This window comes from Haematobia irritans, unplaced genomic scaffold (assembly GCF_050003625.1).
Source record: "Haematobia irritans isolate KBUSLIRL unplaced genomic scaffold, ASM5000362v1 scaffold_95, whole genome shotgun sequence".
Lineage (NCBI taxonomy): Eukaryota > Metazoa > Arthropoda > Insecta > Diptera > Muscidae > Haematobia > Haematobia irritans.
This window is the reverse complement of record NW_027445858.1, coordinates 1-23026: the sequence shown is the minus strand read 5'-3', so window position 1 is coordinate 23026 and position 23026 is coordinate 1. Positions and strand designations below refer to the sequence as shown.

The 23026-nt window shown below is 34.8% G+C and overlaps 1 long non-coding RNA gene across 1 annotated transcript; it reads right to left on the bottom strand.

Moving 5' to 3' along the window:
- Positions 1-19299: 19299 nt before the first annotated feature.
- Positions 19300-21381, bottom strand: LOC142242864 (uncharacterized). Its single transcript, XR_012724216.1, has 3 exons — positions 21331-21381; positions 21166-21219; positions 19300-19488 (listed from the first exon to the last, which is right to left on the bottom strand). It is a non-coding gene; the product is annotated as an uncharacterized LOC142242864 (long non-coding RNA).
- Positions 21382-23026: the final 1645 nt, after the last annotated feature.

Below are 23026 nucleotides of genomic sequence, written 5' to 3'. Positions count from 1 at the left end.
ATCCAATTTGTTCATATCCACATGATTGTCGAAGGATTGAAACGGTACTACAACAAGGACTTAAAATTGCCAAAATCTACCAAGGACAATACGATTTTAACAACTATGAGATTCTCTATGCCGATCTCGATACCATTTTTCGACTACTCCACGTTCTCTGTGTCTCTCACTCTCTATCTCGAGAACTTGGATGAACTTGGAATTATCTAATTTGTCCATATCCATGTGATTGTCGAAGGACTGAAACGGTACTACACCAAGGACTTAAAATTGCCAAAAAAAAAACACCCAAAGCCAATGCGATTTTAACAACTACGAGATTCTCTATGCCGATCTCGATACCATTCTTCGACTACTCCACGTTCTCTCTCTGTCTATTTTACAATCGCATCGCTTTCATTATTTTTATTTAATTTTTCGCCAAATACAATACAAATGGTGCTGAGGAATCAAGTGAATAATTTATAATCATGGAATTGAATGGAGTCATCTTGACCAATCACCTTAAAAATATTGCTGTGTAGAATGTGCTTTATTTTTCGTTATTAATAAGTCTCTCGCTCTTTTGTTTTAAAATTTTCATTGAAGAAACTTCATTATAAAATTAGTTGTGTAACAAAGATTATTTATTTTTTTACATATGAAAGAACTATAGCAAATAACAAAATCAAATAAATTTTTAATACAAAAAACTAAAAGATTTTATTTTTTATAAGAGGAGAAATCATGGAATTAGCAGTTCATAATGTTTAGTTAAACTCGTTTTCAATTCATTTTTTTTATTGATTAATAACAGTTACAATATTCATTTATATAATTTTGACTATTTAATTTTAAAGAGCTTAAGGTTTAGCCTTTTTCTACTTAAATAATGGTTAGGTTAGGTGGCAGCCCGATGTATCAGACTCACTTAGACTATTCAGTCCATTGTGATACATTGGTGAACTTCTCTCTTATCACTGAGTGTAGCCCGATTCCATGTTAAGCTCAATGACAAGGGACCTCCTTTTATAGCCGAGTCCGAACGGAGTTCCACATTGAAGTGATACCACTTAGAGAAGCTTTGAAACACTCAGAAATGTCATCAGCATTACTGAGGTGGGATAATTCACAGCTGAAAAACTTTTTGGTGTTCGGTCGAACCAGGAATCGAACACACGACCTTGTGTATGCAAGGCGGGCATTCTAACCATTGCACCACGGTGGCTCCCGTGGTATTATGAAAGATGTATGGATTTATTGGTGATTTGTATGGAGGAAAAAAATTAAACATTTATGATTTTTTTTTATAAAAACACCTAGCCCAACGAGACCAGCTAAGCTATATTATTAAATTCTGAATAAGAACATTTGGCGTTGAAATTGGAAGTCATTATATTACTTTTTTCAGCCACTAAGTCGATATTAGCATCGTGGTGAAGTACCTCAGTTGGGAATAATCTGGGACGGTTGTAAATAAATTTAAGTACTTTATTCTGTACAACTTGCAATTTTTTAATATGAAGGTTAGGTTAGGTTAAAGTGGCAGCCCGATTAAAATTCAGGCTCACTTAGACTATTCAGTCCATTGTGATACCACATTAACTAAAAGTACCTATTACATATGGGCACTTCTAGTTTTAACCGTTGAACCTTCTCGATTATTTTCTTCTGTTGAACCAACCAGATTGTTCCAAAAACATTAGCAGACTGCTTAAGTTAACGTTTTCCAGGTCCGCCAGTAATCTGAAGCTATATGCCCCTAAAATTTGCTTACGCCTTACACAAAATGCAGGACACTCACCAAGAGGTGTTTTATTGATTTCTTTTCCGCATCATGACAGCTCATACAATAGTCATTATACTTCGCACCAATAGTTTTTGCAAAATCGCCTATCAGGCAGCGACCCGTTATAGCAGATATCAGGAGTGATATTTGGCGTCTCGAGAACACTAGCATATCTAGTGTGCGGTTTAAGTTTAAATGGGGCCATGTTTGCTTGGTGTCGTTACAACCCTTACAATTCTCCCATCGAACATTTGCCATCATGATAGCCTTCTCACGCAGTAAGAGCTTGCAGGTTGCCAGAGGCATACCAACAGATTCTAGTTCCCCTGGAATATGTAAGGTAGTTCCTAGCCTTGCTTGCCGTGTACACCACGCCTCACTGTTGGGAATTAGAGTCTCAAACTTTTTGTCGAAAAGTGGACTCGCCAAAGTGTAATCCACTACGTTAGGCACATCTGGCGTTATTTTGAGGACCGAAATGTGACCGCAACTTTTTTCCGACCACAGCGATAGCTCGCGCAATCGCACAGCCGTTGCTGACTGTTTGGCCAAAATGTCTAAAGGCAATAGATGCAGTATGACATTAAGGGAGTTTGTTCCTGTCTTGCTGAATGCACCTGAGATACACAAGCACGCCATACGCTGAACTTTGTCTAAACTTGTCGGCTGGTGAAGTGCCGGCCACCAGACTACAACACCATATAGCATTATAGGTCTAACCACTGCCGTGTATAGCCAATGTACAATTTTTGGTTTTAGTCCCCACTTTTTCCCTATTGCCTTTTTTCACGAGTATAAAGCTACAGTTGCTTTCCTCGCCCTTTCTTCAATATTAAGCTTAAAGTTCAGCTTCCTGTCCAAAATAACGCCAAGGTATTTTGCACACTCCCTAAAGGGAATTTCAATACCCCCTAAGGAAATGGGTTTAACCGTGGGAGTTTTGCGGTCTTTGCAGTACATGACTAGTTCTGTCTTTGCAGGATTTACCCCAAGACCATTATCTTTCGCCCATTTCTCAGTCATATTCTAATTTTGAAATAAATTTTGAATACTCTTCTTAAAAGATGATGCGTTGCTGATGCATTGTATATCGGGTGGTAGAGTGTTCCAGAGACGTATTGTACCAATAAAGAACTGCCATTCGGATACAAGACTTGTCCTTATAAAGGGTATTATATTCCTATTTCTATCAGATCTGGTAAACCGAATTTTATCATAGAGATAGCTGGGTTTCGGTTTGTAAATCAATTTATGTAGAAATACTAACGATTTGACATTAAGCAGGGTATTAAAACTAAAGCCAAAGAGGGAGTTTGTAACATGCGAAACATGATCGGTCCTGCGTAACCCATACACATAACGAACTATACTATTGAATGCCACGTTAAGTCTATTTTTGCTCACGGAGTCACAATTCGCGAAGAGTTCAGATCCGTAAATTAAACCCGGTAACAAAAGACTTTTCGCCAGGTGAAGTCGAATATTGGCTGGTGTGTAGGAATGAGTAACCCACAAAGCACGTAGTCTCGCATATGTTTGTCCAACGGCTGTGTTTACATGACTTGACCAACTCAATGTGCTATTGAATATTACTCCAAGATTCTTAGCACTAGTGACTACATCGATTTTTTGACCATTCAACATAATGTCAGCATTGGACAAAGAGAACCTTCTATTCTTGTGTATAATCAAACATTTAGACTTTTGTGGATTTAGTAGCAGACCATTTGCTGTTTCCCATCGAAACACACAATCAAGGTCGTGGTTAAGTTTCCCCAAACACTCACTAGTATCACCTACCGGACTACTTAAAAAGATTTGTATGTCGTCTGCATACATAAGTATCTGACTATGGACTATTTCTAGAGGTCATTTGCGTACATGCAAAATAATAGAGGTCCAATTATAGAACCCTGTGGAACCCCTTTCGTAACTGGTAATGGCAATGAATAAGTATCTCTGGTGTAAACCGTCTGTAACCGATTGTTCAGATAGGAAGTTACGAGAGAGGTAGCAGTAGGCGAGAAATTGAAAAATCTTTGAAGTTTTAGACATAACATTTTGTGATCAACAGTATCGAAAGCCTTTGAGTGATCTAAGAGTACAAGAAAACTAACATGGTTCTCATCAATATTTCTCCTAATTGACTCCGATACTTCGATCAGTACACTTACACAACTATGATCTCTGCGGAAACCAGGCTGCCTTTCAGATAACAAGTTACCGCGAAGAAGATAATCATCTGCTTATGTAAAATCTTTTCGAACACTTTAGAAACATAACACAAAATAGCAATGGGTCGTGACTCTGAATTAGATTTCGGTATAGGAATAATATTTGCATGCTTCCATATCGTGGGATAAGTACTGGAGGTCAGAATTGTGTTAAATAAGTAGGTGAAAAGAGGTATAAGTTGAGGGAGCAGTATTCGTATAAACCTGGGGTCCATTCCATCCAGGCCAATAGCATTCGACTTAACCATGAAAAAACTCTCTATGACCTCATCTTGGGTAACGCACCTGAACTCGAAATCGTTCCTCTCAGATAAGATTCCTCCTATGCCGTCATCCGTGTCATAGAAGGATGTGTCCGTCGGAGGGGCAGGGATATTAGTAAACATCTCGTTCAAGTCATTTGGATCACCTTGATAACCGCCCGATGACCTAGAGTTCCCAACGCCAATATCATGTATAATTCTCCATTTTTCCCTGGAATCTAAAGCAGAATTGAAACGCATAGAGTAATATTCAGTCTTCGCCGCATTGATGTTTCTGTTCGCTATTCCCCGCGCCGATCGATACTCCTCTAGAAGATGTGGTAATCTAAAGCGCTTCCATCGTGAGTATGCAATATCCCTTTCCCTAATATCAGTCTTACTCGTGTCGTTAAACCATGGTTTAGTACCTGATTTCACTTTGATCCTCTTAATAGGCACAGTTGCGTTATATAGATCACATATAGCATTTCGCAAAAAATCGAATTGCTGGTCAACAGATATGAGTCCATACATGTCATGCCAATCTATTTGTCCAAACATATCCTGCAGTCCAATATATTCAAATTACGAAAATCACGGTACGTGTATTCGATCTGATCCTTCTGTAATTCAAGATTATAAGACAGGAATATAAGGTCGTGTTTCGAGAAACAAGGAGCCGAAATCTGGTCGTATAGGAGGACGTCAGACAAATTATTTACAAAGAACAAGTCCAGAAGAGTATTAGAAGAGGAAGAAAAATGTGTCGGATTCGTATTATTAGGTGTATATAACCCAATAGCCAACATATTATCTGTTAATGTGGAATTGACGAGAATATTCGAATTAAAATCACCGGTAATAATTGCGTTTTTAGCAATTATAAAGGCTCGAATTACATCATTACCAGTATACTGCAATAGTTTGAACACTGGAGTACTTAATTCACATATTTTGTTTCTATAAACATATGGTTCTTGAATAAGAACTATGTCTATGTCCCCTTTCATCAGGAGAACTTTTAAGGCAGCACATGCAGCCTTACAATGATGAAGATTTATCTGGAGGATCCGTAGGACCATCGAGATTTTCAACAACCGTCATATCAGCCGCTTCAATCGAGTCATCAAGAATGTCCTCTTCAGAGATCTCGGTGACTCTCGCAATAACCATAGGTTCAACTTTGGTGAGTTCTGAGGCAGTAGAAGCCTCCTCACGCATACGGTATCTATCCATGTCTTCAACTTTGGTATCTCCCTCGACTTCGCAAGAGGATCCGCTTACTTCTGATTCAGACAGAGGCTTGTCCATTTCTGAATCCTTTAGCTGATCGTTTTTATACACCTTCATTTGGATATAATGGATATAATGTGGCAAAGACTGAGTGTTCAATATAAACACTGCATGCCGTCTTGGCCCATCCACAGGAAGAAGTTAGAATGTCATGTCGTGCCATCATATTAGGTTCATTTCACAAACATTTTAATAGACGTTTTGATGCATTGTGTTCAATGGCGTTTGTGGCTGAGTGTGCTAAGGCTTTCTGTTATGGTGCCAACAGACCCAGTTTCAACCCCTCGGTGGAAGCGAAGAAGTTTTTCAATTTGTAAAAATTAGATAATAAGAAACTAAAAGTTTAACAAAAAATACTGATAAAAAAGTGAAATTGAAAAAAAAAATTGTTTTTAGTTTTTTAAGTTTCTTCATCCAAATGAACTTCCAAGGCACAACTTTAAAGTAATGCAAAGGATCCAAAAATGGAGTACTTCCGTCTTATAACAAGCACATGTAAAATTCATTGGAGATGGTCCAAGTTACACTACTTCCGGATCACAAATTGGGAATCCAAACTATTCTTTGAAAGCTCTTTTTTGCTGGGTGTTGAATGAATGCCTCAGTGTGTTTTCATATTCTCAATTTTGTGCTAATAATTTTACTTATTATCCATTAATAATAAATTAATTATATGCCGACAATTGAAATCGTCGACGAGATGCAGTGGCTTCATTCTCTGTTAAGGATCAGAGAATGTTTCAAGAGCAAAATTTTATTTTTGGACGTGGGTGTAGTGGCAGCCCGATATGTCGGGCTCACTTACACTGTTCAGTCCATTGTGATACCAGAGTGGTAGTATCTTCTCTCTTTATCACTGAGTGCTGTCCATTTTTACCTCAACAACAAAGGACCTCCTTATTATAGCCGAGTCCGAACGGCGTTTCACATTGCGATGAAACCACTTAGAGCAGTTTTGAAACTGAACCCATTACCCTGTGTATGCAAGGCGGGCATACTAACCATTGCGCCACGGTGGTTCAGAGAATTAAGCGGACCTATTTTTGTCTGCGACGGCTAAGCCGATATTCGTCGGCGTACAATTATTCTCAATAAAATCAAATTGAGGTTAACCAAAGAGTTATGCGATAATACAATAAAATTTCCATTTCATTCATTAATTAGAGTTTTTTTCGGCAAGAATTGGTCATGGTCATCGGGTCAAATATTTTAATTTGATTTTTTGTCGACTAGAATGGGTCGTGTTCATTGTCTGATTCGGAATGTCATTTTATAGAATTTCCAATGAATAACCGTTGTAAAACTTAGCAATATCCAAAAATCTTTTGGAGTTCATCTAAGCGAAGGACGTTTCGTGAAATTAAAATTAACGTTAGATCATAGAAATTTGTTTGTAGTTACATTTTATTATATTTTGCGAAATTTTCCACAGCCCAATGAAATTCTCCTTTTTTGAAGTATGTGGCAAATATTTTATGAACTAAATGTATACAGTTCAATGGACGTACACATAAGTTCAATATGAACTAAAGCAGAAGAAAAATTTCGTACGATTCCCAAAAAATATTAAGAATGAAGTACTGTATGGTACTGTAAAATGGTAATGATTTGGCACCAATGTTTTTTCTTTACTATTAGTTTTTTTCTTCTATAAGAAGGTATAAAGTACATAAGGACATTACATTTTCCAGGTTTCAACAAAGCTTTGTGGGCATCTCTAAATGTGGAGTACAATTTAGTTCAATTTTCGCACGAGGTAGTTTATTCTTCCTATAAAACAGTTTACGTTTTTTGTGCTTGTCTAAAATTATTTCTGTGAATGAATTATTTTTTGCTGTAAATATTATATAATAATAATACGGCCCTAGAGTCAACATTTCTGTTAGCCATATTATTATTTCTTATTTTATTTATTTTCACCCAGATTACACATATTTTGTCCATTAATACTTTTTTCGAATCGGAATTTTAAACACGACATTGTCTTTTCTCATGAACAATGATAATGCTTTTTTGGATATTATTGATTCGTTTTGTTTTAAATTTTCATTATTTTGGTAACAATCGGGCCAATTCAATAGGCACTACATAAATAGCATGTAGCAAAAACATTTATAGCTCGTTACTAAAGTACGCACACGGTAATATTTATTAGAGCCCACCACTGTTGGGTTGCTACAAACACTAATCAGCAGCAGGTCGGTCTAAAACGGAGGGGCATATTTGTTCTTGTCTTATCATTGCCCGCTCAACTATCACGTACGGCCACCTGCGACATAAGGTGGACGGATTAATAACTTACTTGATTGACGAATACCGCACTGGACGGACGATGCAATGAGTGAGTGAGGCGTTGACTGTAGCGATTAGGGCACTCAGATTTTAAATTCATTTATTAATATTGTCTTTGCACCTTTGTTGTTTTAGTTTATAACTTTAATTCTTTACAACCGACGCTTTTTTTGATTGCTGTTATCGATGAAATCAGAATTATCACAAGAGTCGCATGTGATTTGCGATTCTTACATTTGTTTGTCTTTATTGTTTTTCTTCTCTATGTATGTTAAATATTGCTAGTTTTTGTATCGGGAATTTTGCAAAAATAAATTCATTCACTTTTCTTTAAGACTTTCAATTTCTGATTAGCGGAATAGCGAACCGTTTTTCATCTTAGAAGCTTTATCACTGAAAGCATAAAGCAATCGCAATGGCTGAAGATTTGGGGAGATTGTGGGAAAGCTTATGTGACATTTGCTGATCTTAATACACATGGACCGTGTGTAGTATGTGCAAAGAAATGAGTTCGATGCCAAAAAAATGTTTACACTGGAAAAAAATCACAGGATCTGTTTTTATAATTATCGAGAACTTTACGATGTCAATTTAGAATGGGCCGATTGTAAGGTATTCTACGTCAATCATAGTGAATTACTACGTGAATAATTAGATACATCGATGCAGGAGCGATATAACCCAAAATTGAGCTTTCAACTCTATGGTTTCTATAGGGTGATTCTCCCTTTGCAGTGAGTAAAGCCTGAATTTGTAATGGAGATCTCGCACGTAGTGTGAGACAATTTAAATTGGCCATAAAACATTAGCACTTACACTGTTAGAAAAATATGTTTTTCATATGTTATTTAATTTGAATATTAAAACGAGTATTCGGAGAGAATAAACATTTGGAACGAAAATATACATTAAAGAAAAAAACAGAATGTGTTTTTGCCTTGAGAGCAGCATTTTTTGTATGTGTGGACATGTGTTTTATTTGTTATTTTGGTATTATGGGCACAATTTTTTTTCTTGGTTCGTCAAAAGAAATTGGAACGTACGACGAGTAAGTCTAAATATTCAGACAAAGGAAATTAAAAAAATTAGTTCCTCTTTATTAATAAATAGTCCAAGAAGAGTTAACGAACGCTTTCAAAAATAAAAGCGCGCATTAACAGGTTATCTGAAAAGTCCCCGGTCTAACAAAGAAAAACACATTTTTTTGTCAAAATTGGTTTTTATTATTCAACATAGTTCCCTTCAAGAGTGATACAACGATTATAACGACCTTCCAATTTTTTGATACCATTTTGGTAGTACTCCTTCGGTTTTGCCTCAAAATAGGCCTCAGTTTCGGCGATCACCTCTTCATTGCAGCCAAATTTTTTCCCTGCGCGCATCCTTTTGAGGTCTGAGAACAAGAAAAAGTCGCTGGAGGCCAGATCTGGAGAATACGGTGGTGGGGAAGCAATTCGAAGCCCAATATTTCGACCTTCAAACGCTCCAATAACGCCATATATTAGTCACTGTTGATGGTTTTTCCCTTCTCAAGATAATCGATAAAAATTATTCCATGCGCATCCCAAAAAACAGAGGCCATTACTTTGCCAGCGGACTTTTGAGCCTTTCCACGCTTCGGAGACGGTTCACCGGTCGTTGTCCACTCAGCCGACTGTCGATTGGACTCAGGAGTGTAGTGATGGAGCCATGTTTCATCCATTGTCACATATCGACGGAAAAACTCGAGTTAACAGCTGCAAACACCGCTCAGAATCATCAACACGTTGTTGTTTTTGGTCAAATGTGAGCTCGCGCGGCACCCATTTTGCACAGAGCTTCCGCATATCCAAATATTGATGAATGATATGACCTTTGATATCTTTAAGGCCTCTGCTATCTCGATCAATTTCATTTTACGGTCATTCAAAATCATTTTGTGGATTTTTTTGATGTTTTCGTCGGTAACCACCTCTTTCGGGCGTCCACTGCGTTCACCGTCCTCCGTGCTCATTTCACCACGCTTGAATTTTGCATACCAATCAATTATTGTTGCTTTCTTTGCCCCAGGGAAACTCATTATCAAGCCAAGTTTTTGCTTCCACCGTATTTTTCCCCTTCAGAAAACAGTACACCCATAGAAAAAATCATGAACGACGTGGTCATTTCGAAACGATCCGTTCATGAAAGTGAATCAACACACATGTGTTGTCAAACTGAGAACAGATGGGGTCAATCTGACAACGTAAAAATGACACCATAAGTTGTCAAAACAACTACCAGCGTTCATGATCTGAAAACGTAATGGTTACGAATTTATAAGCAAAATTAAAAAAAAAGATTTCATCTACCGTGACTCGAACCTGTGTTGCCTGCACGATACGCGTTAACAGTCGCCTTAACACATAGCACCAACGGCGGAGTTGCCATAACAACGTCTAACGATTATTTTAAGACTTTTCATGGCCAAAGAAAAACGAATGCCGTTCATGAAATCGTGAACGCCCGTGGATGAAATCGTGAACATTCCGTTTTGATTTTTTGTGAACGTTTCTGTTTCATTTGAACAACGTCCGTTCACGATTGTGAATCGCAATTTTTTCTATTAGTGTATTTTATCAAAACACGAAATTCTTTTTTTTCCATTTTGTCACAATAAAAAAAGTTGCTTCACAAAAGACGCTCTATCTCACAAAGTAATTGACTTACAAACGTCAAATTTTGACACGAATCATCTGAAGGTTGGTACTATATAAAAATAATATGCATTTAATACTAGCGACGCCATCTATGTGTCAGACCGATGACTTATAAGCCAACCTGTTAAATTCGAGTTTTGCCGCCAAAATTATTTTTCATTTTAGCGGCAAATCTAAAATCTCTAAAAGCAGAATAACATTATAACTTTTTTAGCAAATTGTATTATAACTTGGTGGGAGCCACCGTGGTGCAATGGTTAGCATGCCCGCCTTGCATACACAAGGTCATGGGTTCTATTCCTGCTTCGTCCGAACACCAAAAAGTTTTTCAGCGGTGGATTATCCCACCTCAGAAATGCTGGTGGCATTTCTGAGGGTTTCAATGCTTCTCTAAGTGGTTTCACTGTAATGGGGAACGCCGTTCGGACTCGGCTATAAAAAGGAGGTCTCTTGTCATTGAGCTTAACATGGAATCGGGCAGCACTCAGTGAAAAGAGAGAAGTTCACCAATGTGGTATTACAATGGACTGAATAGTCTAAGTGAGCCTAATACATCGGGCTGCCACCTAACCTAACCTATTATAACTTGGTGGGGAATGATCCAAGGCAACAACTGAAATAGTTTATTTTCTTTAAAATGAATTATTAAAGAAAAGTAAACGTGAAACATGACCATTTTAGAGCGATAATGCCAAATTAATACCGGTCTTAAAGGTAAAAATGAAATTAGGTACAAAATTATTCGTTAATAAAAAATTAATATTTATTTGTATTTCTAAATATGATAAATTTTAAATGCATTTAAAGTGGTGTTAAATGTTAGTAAAAAATAGTTCACACCTAAATAAATTTATGTGAATATTGTAAAATTATTCATGTTTTTACTCGGCTTCAAGTTCTTCTTTAGTTAGTTTCTTTCTTTTCGGAATTTTTGGAATATGTTATGTAACAAAAACTTTTTTGTGTTCGGTCGGAGCAGGGATTGAAACCACGACCCTTCGCATGCAAGGCGGACATGCAAACCATTGCTCCACGTGACCAACAAATGTATATTTCTGTTAAATAATGTTTTGTTTGCATCGGCTCATGGGCGCCGCAAACTATTCTGTACTAATATAACCTATAACGAGAATCAATAGACATTGATGACAATAACAGTCAAGTAGCTCAGTGGATAGTATGTTGACATACAAACTGTATGGTCCTCGGTTCGATTCTCCGTCCAGGAGAAAGGTAAAATTTAAAAAATGTATACATGGGCGGAAATCGCAAAACAGCGGCAAAAAGTCAAATTTTCAAAATGAAAAATTATTGTACATTCCAATTGAAATTACTATAGAACATTTTGGAAAGTACAAATCGAAAGTTAAATTAAATCTTGGCAACACTGTTCAGGAGAAAAAGGAAAGAAAATTTATGCAAGTTGCGTGTAATCAAGGAGAGCAAAAATTAAAAATTTTCGTGCTTAATTTTTTTCGCAATAAAAGCGAATAAAGAAAACTTTTAAATGTAGCCTAGCACAAAAAGCGCGGTATAAACAGAAAAAAGTTAAGTGTTTTGGAAACTTCCATCTCTGTTATGAACACATGTTAAATTTTGTTTCGATCTGGCATATAGAAACAGGTGTTCAAAAAAGACTCATACGCAATTTGTTTACAATGGGAAAATTAGAAACGCGTGCTGTCATTAAATATTTACATACAAAAGGTTTATCGGGACAATAAATTAATAATGATATGGTGAATGTGTTAGGTGAAAGTGCTCCTTCATATGCAACAGTAAAAAATTGGGTCGCTGAATTTAAACGTGGTCGTACAAGTATTGAAGATGAACCACGTAGTGGACGACCAAAAACAGCAACAACAACAGAAATTATAGCCAAAGTGCATGATATGGTGTTAAATGATCGACGAATAAAAAGAAATTGCTTATATCAAGGGCATCTCAAATGATCGAGTCCATTTAATTTTGCATTAAGAACTACAGATGAAAAAGTTTTTTGCAAAATGGGTGCCGTATTTGTTAACAGTCGATCAAAGACGCATAAGAATGAATATTTCTCAAGCTTGTTTGGATCGTTTTAAGCGAAATACAATGGATATTAAGCGTCGTTTCATAACTGTTGATGAGACATGGATCCACCACTATACTCCATAGACAAAAGAACAGTCCAAACAATGGACTGTTGGAAGTGTCCCAAAGAAGGCAAAAACAATTCAATCGACTGGTAAGGTTATGGCAACGGTTTTTTGGGACTTCAAAGGTATTTTATTGTGTGACTATCTGCAAAACGGTAAAACAATAAATTCAGAGTACTATTGCAACGTTTTGGATCAAATAAATGTACAAATTCGAGTAAAACATCCTGGCTTACAACACAAAAAAATAATTTTTCATCAAGACCACCACCAAAACGCACCTGCGCACAAGAGTGTTTTAACAATGGCTAAAATCAACGAATTAAAGTACGAGTTGCTTGACCAACCACCTTATTCTCCTGATTTAGCTCCCAGTGACTTTTACTTGTTCCCAAATCTAAAAAAATTACTTGCTGGCAAGCGTTTTAGCTCAAATGAAGATGCAATTACAGTTGTAAACCACTATTTTGAAGACCTTGAGGAAAACTTTTTTAATCAAGGGATAGAATTGCTAGAAAAGCGTGGGACTAAGTGTATTGAAGTTTCAGGAGATTATATTGAAAAATAAAAATATTTTTGAAAAACTAACTATTCTTGTTCATTGATAGGCTAAGAAGTTTCCGAACCGCCAACCAATTTGATGAAATTTTGCACACTTTAAGGATACTATAAAAAATGACTTTGTGTTAAATTTGAAGACAATCGGGTAGTAAATAAGCGCATTTGTCGAAATCGGGCGATACATGTATATGGGGGTTATATCTAACTTTGATGCAATTTTTTCCAAATTCAACAGTGTTTGTCCTTTGACCAAGAAAACACGTTGCCCCAAATGTTATCAAAATCGGTTAATAATTGCGACCGGAATCCTGCGAACAAAAAACACAGACGGACGGAATTAGAGTTAGATACCGAAGAAAGTGATTTTTGATACTTAATATTTGTTTAATCTTAATTTAAAAAATAAATTAATAAAATGACAACTGGTTTATACTATTTACATCAAGTTCTGGGGATAATGCGCTTTCTTAATAAGGAAAATGCAAGTATAAATTAAACGCCCTCTAACAGTATATTCTATAGTACTCCAAGTGGAATTACAATTTCGACGCCTCTATAGTAACGCACCTGGAATAAGGGGGATTGACTCCCTTTTTGTTGGTAACATTTGATTTTATAAGAAATATCGATATACCATGTTTGGCGATACTAGATTGTTTGTAAATAATTTTTGCCGCAAATTTTCAATTTCCGCCCATAGTGCATTGTTTGTATTACAGGAAACTAAAAAACCTCGTTGAAGTGAGAAAGATGTGAGGGAATGTGCAATTAGGCAGAAATAATTTTTTTTGAGCTCAATCTTCTTTGGAGAAAACTCTTCCAAGCATATAATATTTTCGGGCTCAAAATGCTTCCAAACATATAATATGTTAACATGAAACAAACATAATAATGTTTCAGCAATATGCAAGAATATATGTGCTTCTAGCAAAATATGTTTGGAACATATGTTAGCGAAGCAATTTTTTGGCCGTGTAGGTTTTCTTGACGTTTATCTATTCGTATATATTCAAATGCGGCGTGTGTACAAGTGCCATATGTTATGTGTATGTATGCCAAACATTAACATATACAATACACATATTCTGTATACAGATCCTAGAGAATGAATGAATGAATTTTTATGGTTCCCATAAAAGCGGGTGCGCTTCACAAAAACAAAAGTACAAAGTATAACACGTTTGCCTTTCCGTTTGAAACAAATGGAAATGACAGTTGAAAGTCTCCAAACATTTGGGTAATTATGCAAGTAAGTGGGTAAGCGGCGATTTTCTTATGCTCAAATAATGAAGTTATACAACCAAAACCAAATTTATCAGAAATAATGCATACCCCATTACTACAAGGTTACAGAGTAACCTTGGAATAATAAACTTTAACCCAGCAAAATGGAAGTTATTCAAATGGCACAACATTAAAAGTACTTCCAAAATTGTGCTCCCAAGGATGTTTTTCACTTTAACTACACAGGCAGTAATTTTAATTCAATTTTTTATAACTCCCTTTTTTAATGAGTAATTTTAACTTTTTTGATTTCAAATATATTAAAAACAAATTAAGAATTAATAAAATGGCACTGACACTGAACATTGGATGAACCAACCAAGGGAGTGGATGTTGCGAAAGAGTGAAATTAAAGAGCAAATGGAGCCCAGGAGTGCAATGCTTGGATATAACTATCACCCACTTGCTGCTTGTGTGCTGCCAAACACGAGTGGAAATAAAATTGTAGACTGTATTGCGAGGTTTTTGTAATCACTGGAGGAATGAAATGACCCACCAATATCAAGCTGGAGTTGCTGGGAAAACGACTTGAATTCCTATGTGGTATAAGATCTCCGTATTAGAGATATTATACGCGGGTAAAAGAAAAAAAAAACAAGAGTTGGTAGTCGAAGTGCAATTACAATAATTCTTGTGTTTGTAGTGCCGAGGATGAGGTTGCAAATTTCAGAAATTCAAATTTGGCATTTCATTTGTAATAATTAAATTATAAAAATTATAAAGAAAATATAAGAAAAATGTTGTCTAAACATGAGTTTAGACAGGTTCAAATTATTTAAATTGTGTGGAAAAGCATGCTAAATCTATTTTAAAAAAATGGAAATTTGAAAATAGTTGAGGTTAAACGTTTCAGACATTCGCTAGAATGTATTTAAAATCATAAAAAAACAAGTAGGTAAAGTCTAAAGTCGGGCGGAGCCGACTATATTATACCCTTCACCACTATGTATACCAAAAAAAGCTTTTATTTAAAAATTTTTGATACGATCTTAACTCTTTCAAATTAGGACAAAATATTTTAGACTTTTACAAAATCTCTAGACACAAAATTTAAATCGGATAACGCCCTGGGATAAACACAATATTAGCAAAAAATATGGGAAATATAAATCTAGAGCAATTTTAATGCAATTGTACAAAAGAACATATTCGAGATATAGGACAATTTGAATAATATCTTTATCTATTGGCACACTTAATGATACTATTAAACGTACTCCTTCCCAGCAAAAACTCTCATTACCCGGTAATCTTGTAGGTAAGCCTATTTAAAAATTAATAACCACTTATTATTTGGCATCGCTTCGGATTACATTTACATACGCATGTCCTAGGAGGAAAGTACTTCTCTCCAGGCATACTTTCGGCCATAAAATAAGTAGTGCATTTAAAGCATATAATCACCTAATATGTAATGACTTATTCGTAGATACACCAAAGCTTGCAAAATAGCCACTTATTGTCTCAGGCAACCAAATCTCGAAAATATTGATTTCTATCGTCGATTACAATGGATCAAAATATGGCGAGTGGTGCTGTAATAGGAGAACTACTTGAACAGAAACGAATATTGTATAAATAAACAAAAATTCTAATAAATAATCTATATGAAATTACATTCAAATTAATTTCACACTTAAAATAGAAATAAATGTAGGTTGTTTAAGGTAGTTGGATTCGTGAATTACGATACAATATATCCAATAGCGAATTCACATAAGGTTCGAAATCTACTAAAAGTGGATATTAAGTCTCTTTTTTATAAGGCAAATGGCATTTGAAATTTAGTTTAAGCGCATTTTGGAAGTGTAATGTCAATGAGGTACACACAAAAAATATCAATTAATTTGATTGTCAATACAATTAAAATTATGTTTTAATTTGAGCTAACAACGTAATTTGTAAATACAATTACGATTTTAGTCACTTTAGCAACTAGTTTTGTTATATCAACAAACATTTTGTTATATCAACAAAAATTTTGTTGAACTTAAAAATTTTCTGTAACAAAAATTCATTGTTAGCTCAAAAATTATAATATTATTTTGTGTGTATAAGAAAGCATTTATTTAAAACATAATATGATAATGTCATTAAACACAATTATTATGAAATATTTGTGATAAAAAATTCTTAACGGAAGAATCTTCAGAATTACCGTTACATTACATATTCTTTTTGATTTTTTATGTAAGTGCTCGATTATGTGAATAATTATATTAACTACAACAGCCCAAAAATTTGAGAATAACAATTCGAAAATTACCGAGAAGTATTTATTTTTGTCATTACAAGTTAGTGATTATAATTCGCCGCATTGTAATGCAACGTGTAATGACAGATTTACTCCAGGTAATGTCAATTGTAATGAGATGTGGTTACCTAGTGTTTGCTGGGTTGTGCAAACTTGAAGCAAATCAGAACAAAACTATGTCTTTTGAGACCATATAAGTGCAAATCGGAGGAAAGATATATATAATAATTCTGTAATTCTCTGCAAAGTTTCACGTAAATGGTAGTATAATTTTGGGCTCCGCAGTAATATGAGTGTAAATCGGGCGCAAGATATATATGGGAGCTATATCTAAATTTGAACCGATGATTTCAACCAAATTTGGCACACTTAATGATACTATTAAAAATACTTCCTGTGCAAAATTTGAAACTAATCAGGGCATAACTCTTGCTTTAGAGGCCACATAAGTCCAAATCGGACGAAAGATATATATGGGAGCTATACCTAAATCTGGGCAAAACTCTGACTTTTGAGGCCATATAAGTGCAAATCGGACGAAAGATATATATGGGAGCTATATAAATCTGAACCGTTTTGGCTGATATTTTGCACATTTTACGAGAGCCCCAAAATATTTGGCTGTGGGAAATTTTAAGAAAATACGTTAATAAATACGTCAATTATGACCAGACCGGTGATAAATATATATGGCAACTATATCTAAATCTGAACCGATTTTTTTCAAAATCAATAGCGATTGTCTTTGCGCCAAACTCTGTGCCAAATTTGAGGACGATCGGACATAAACTGTACAGGTCGCAGTTTATTGCACACAAAATTACATATACAGACAGGCGGACATCGCTATATCGACTCAGAATTTAGTTCTAAGACGATCGGTATACTAAACGATAGGTCTCAGACTTTTCCTTCTTGGCGTTACATACAAATGCACAAACTTATTATATCCTGTACCACAGTAGTGGTGAAGGGTATAAAAATATAAAAATTATAAAAAGTTTATGTATCCTTCAATATATATACAAAATTCGACTATAGACAGTATTCTACACTCAAAAAAAGTTTACTCGGATTCAAATATTTTGACCTTCTTTTAAGGATTTTGGTATGGATTCCAAGCCAAAGATGCGGGTTTTTAAAATAAGGAATTTTTTTGCGGCTTTAAATCTAGGATCTATAAAATTAAAATTATGATACAGATCTCATTTATCTATTTCTCATTCTACTTTTTCCGTTATATTAATACACACCCATAGAAATGATTGGTTGGAATTCGAGTACGACAACAATTTGATAGTGGAGACCCACAATTTTTAATTGTGTGGAATAATTGTTAGTCATTTCTATTATTTGATGCTTTATATAACCAATAAAATAGCAGTGTGACTAAAAGTTGGTACACACGATCAAATATTGGTCGTTATTTATAAATTGAAGTAAGCAACCATTTCTATTTATTCCTCCCTGTTGTGGTAACTGATTTATTTTTCCAATCTATCACCAAACCTGATTGAAAGTCAGTCTAGCAAATAATTGGTTGGGCTTACCGATTTGATAGTTATGAAGTGAAATGGTTGCTATGGACTACTAATATTTAGACAACAAATAAGTTTTTTTGTTTCGTTATTGAGAATTTTTATAGAATAAAGTTTATTTAAGCCAATGTTTAATTTAACTCAAGTGATGATGTGCGATGTGAATTATAAGCTTGTTTCTAATTCTGCAGTTGCATTCTCAAGAGACAAGTAAGTATAAATATGAAATTACATTTTTACTTCTCACGACAGTTTTTTTAATTTTTCTCCAATTTTATATAGATGCTATATATCAAGAGATATCTACTCAAATATGATGAAAACCTGACATGGTATGCTGCGTGAACGCAACTGTTGAGATAGGTACAACTAAAAATAAAGTGAATATTTGCAAAATTTATTTGTTATTTTTTGCAGCTTTGCACGTCCATGGCATTGACATTCCTGAGTGGCTGCCTTTCTGTGGTATAGTACCATGTACTATTAATTTGTCGTATATTTAATATTTCCAATGGGTACACGCATATCTTTATTCAAATAAAAATAAACTAAACTGAAATTTGCTCGTTATTCTTATTTCACAAATGGTACCGATAGCAAAATATTGGTTGTTCCGTTAAATTATCAGGTAGTTACGCCAACTAGCGAATGAAATTCTATTGGTTGTGATTACCAATATAATTGTCAATTGGTTATCACAACCAATTATGTCGGTTTTATTTTGATAGTAGATGCAACCAAATAATTCGGTTGGCAAAAGAATTGGTTGTCCCAACAAATTTGTTTTCTGTGTGCAGACAATACAGATTGGTTGTGACAACCGAATTTATTGCCAACCTCCTTTTGGCCGTTGTAGCAACTATCAGTTGGCAGTTGTGTCACCCGACTGATTCGGTCGACACAACTAATGCCTAATGTGGCATTGGTTGGGTCTGCCGACGACATTGGTTGTAGCTACCTTCATCATTCGGTTGTGTTGCCTTAATAATACTCATGGCCAAATTAAAAACCAATTCCTTCCCAATTAAATATTATATTTTATATTATTTAAAAATATGAAATTAAAATAAATCTTAATTCATTGTATTTCATTTCAAATTATGAAAATTACAATTTATAATGTTTAGCGATTAAGTTGGTTGTAAATCAGCTCGTTTATCCTTCGCCATGAATTTGCGCATCATCCTATGTGGCAAAAAAATTTTACTACAAACAAAATAAAAATTGATTAATAAATTAATTAACATATGTTCGTATCGAAAACAACTAAATACGCAGAAAGATCGAACCGATTGCCCGGTAATTAGAGGACTAGAATTGAAATATGGGGTTTGTTTTATATGGGGGCTATATAACTATAGACCGAAATGGACCAGGCTTTGTATGGTTGATAGCGGTTATATACTGGCACAATGTACCAAATTTCAACCGAGTCGAATGAATTATGGGGCTCCGGAGGTCAAATCTGTGGATCGGTTTCTATGGAGGCTATATATAATTATAGACCGATATGGACCAATTTTTCATGGTTGTTAAAGACCATATACTAACACCACGTACCAAAGTTCAATAGGATCGGATGAATTTTGCTCCTCCAAGAGACTCCCGAGGTCAAATCTGGGGATTGGTTTATATGGTGACTAAATTTCATCCGAATCGGATGAATGTTGCTTCTCTAAGAGGATCCGCAAGCCAAATCTGGGGGACGGTTTATATGGGGGCAATATGCATTTGCAATACCATCCGACCTACATCAATAACAACTACTTGTGTCAAGTTCGAAGTCGATAGCTTGTTTCGTTCGGAAGTTAACGTGATTTCAATAGACGGACGGACATGGCTAGATCGACTCAGAATTTCAGCACGACTAAGAATATATACTTTATGGGGTCTCAGGGCGATATCTCGATACCCTCCACCCCATCATATGGTGGAGGGTATAATACCCAACTCAATGGAGGACACATAAGAAATTTACTTGAAGACTCATCTCGTAACATATTGCATGAACATCTGCACCTGTTTAGCTGATATGTACGTAAAATGGTGAAAATCGTTACTATTGAGATTATAGGAGATTACAAATATTTACTTTTTGCCGACGTCGCCAGCTATCGAGAGAGTTTATATTTGCTTTAGCACGGATTCCATGTTAAGCTCAATGACAAGGGACCTCCTTTTTATAGCCGAGTCCGAACGGCGTTCCACCTTGCAGTGAAACCACTTAGAGAAGTTTTGAAACCCTCAGAAATGTCACCAGCATTACTGAGGTGGGATAATCCACCACTGAAAAACTTTTTGGTGTTCGGTCGTAACAGGAATCGAACCCACGACCTTGTGTATGCAAGGCGGGCATGCTAACCATTGCACCACGGTGGTGATGTAGGTCGGACGGTATTGCAAATGCATATTGCCCCCATAAAACCGACCCAATTGCTAATATTACAAAATATTACTAAAATCGTAATTGTATTTACAAATTACGTTGTTAGCCCAACTTTAAACATAATTTTAATTGTATTGGCAAGAAAATTCATTGATTTTTTTGTGTGTATAGTAAAAATATATATATTAAAATATATTTTTGATCAGCTTCATTTGACTTCCTGCTATCTTATATAAAACCCTTTACGTAAAAAAAACATTTTTTTCCTCAGTGTGTCTAGATATGCAATGGACTGAACGGACTGCATAGTCTAAGTGAGACGAAAATTTAACCGGGCTGCCACTTTAACCTAACCTATGCAACAACATATTACAAAACAAAAAGTCACAGGCGATGGGTCTGATGCTCATTCAAGGTAACCCACATATTGAAATTATATACAAAATTTATATCTTAGAGGAGCACATCGAAGATTGACATATGTATACGATACTTACTCTTTACAAAAAAATTTATCACAAATCGTTTCACATAATGCCCTGGTAAACGATCTGAAACATAAAATAATTAAATAAATGTTAATATCGGTTCAACTGTATATTATATAAAATATATTCGCCATTCATATGGGAAGAAGATAAAGTCATGTCAAAAATATTCACCAGTCACCAATGGTCACGCACACAGAGGATGAACTCTTGAATATGTTTTCCAAAGAATTTCTTTAAGAAATATTCTACGAAATTCTTTCATATGAATCACAAACATTCATTGAGAAAATGTATTGACTACAAACAGAAATGCAATAATATATCTAAACTAATATACATATTCACACTAAGAAAAAATTTATTATAGAATTTTTTTTTTTCTATCTAATACATAATCGGATTTTGATAGAAAATATTTTATGCCTATAATCTTAACTTTATTTTTAAATTAGCCATATATGTAACAGGTGATATATATATATATATATATATATATATATATATATATATATATATATATATATATATATATATATATATATATATATATATATATATATATATATATATATATATATATATATATATATATATATATATAAAGGGTGATTTGTTAAGAGCTTGATAACTTTTTTTTAAAAAAAAAACGCATAAAATTTGCAAAATCTCATCGGTTCTTTATTTGAAACGTTAGATTGGTCCATGACATTTACTTTTTGAAGATAATTTCATTTAAATGTTGACCGCGGCTGCGTCTTAGGTGGTCCATTCGGAAAGTCCAATTTTGGGCAACTTTTTCGAGCATTTCGGCCGGAATAGCCCGAATTTCTTCGGAAATGTTGTCTTCCAAAGCTGGAATAGTTGCTGGCTTATTTCTGTAGACTTTAGACTTGACGTAGCCCCACAAAAAATAGTCTAAAGGCGTCAAATCGCATGATCTTGGTGGCCAACTTACCGGTCCATTTCTTGAGATGAATTGTTCTCCGAAGTTTTCCCTCAAAATGGCCATAGAATCGCGAGCTGTGTGGCATGTAGCGCCATCTTGTTGAAACCACATGTCAACCAAGTTCAGTTCTTCCATTTTTGGCAACAAAAAGTTTGTTAGCATCGAACGATAGCGATCGCCATTCACCGTAACGTTGCGTCCAACAGCATCTTTGAAAAAATACGGTCCAATGATTCCACCAGCGTACAAACCACACCAAACAGTGCATTTTTCGGGATGCATGGGCAGTTCTTGAACGGCTTCTGGTTGCTCTTCACTCCAAATGCGGCAATTTTGCTTATTTACGTAGCCATTCAACCAGAAATGAGCCTCATCGCTGAACAAAATTTGTCGATAAAAAAGCGGATTTTCTGCCAACTTTTCTAGGGCCCATTCACTGAAAATTCGACGTTGTGGCTCGTTAGTAAGTCCATTCATGATGAAATGTCAAAGCATACTGAGCATCTTTCTCTTTGACACCATGTCTGAAATCCCACGTGATCTGTCAAATACTAATGCATGAAAATCCTAACCTCAAAAGAATCACCCTTTATGAGCAATTATTCCCGCCATTATGTGGCCATTTTTGCAACAAATACACCTTGTTACAAAGTTGTTGACTCGTTTATGGTGTATATATATATATATATATATATATATATATATATATATATATATATATATATATATATATATATATATATATATATATATATATATATATATATATATATATATATATATATATAAATATATATATATGTATATATATATATATATATATATATATATATATATATATATATATATATATATATATATATATATATATATATATATATATATATATATATATATATATATATATTATATATATATATA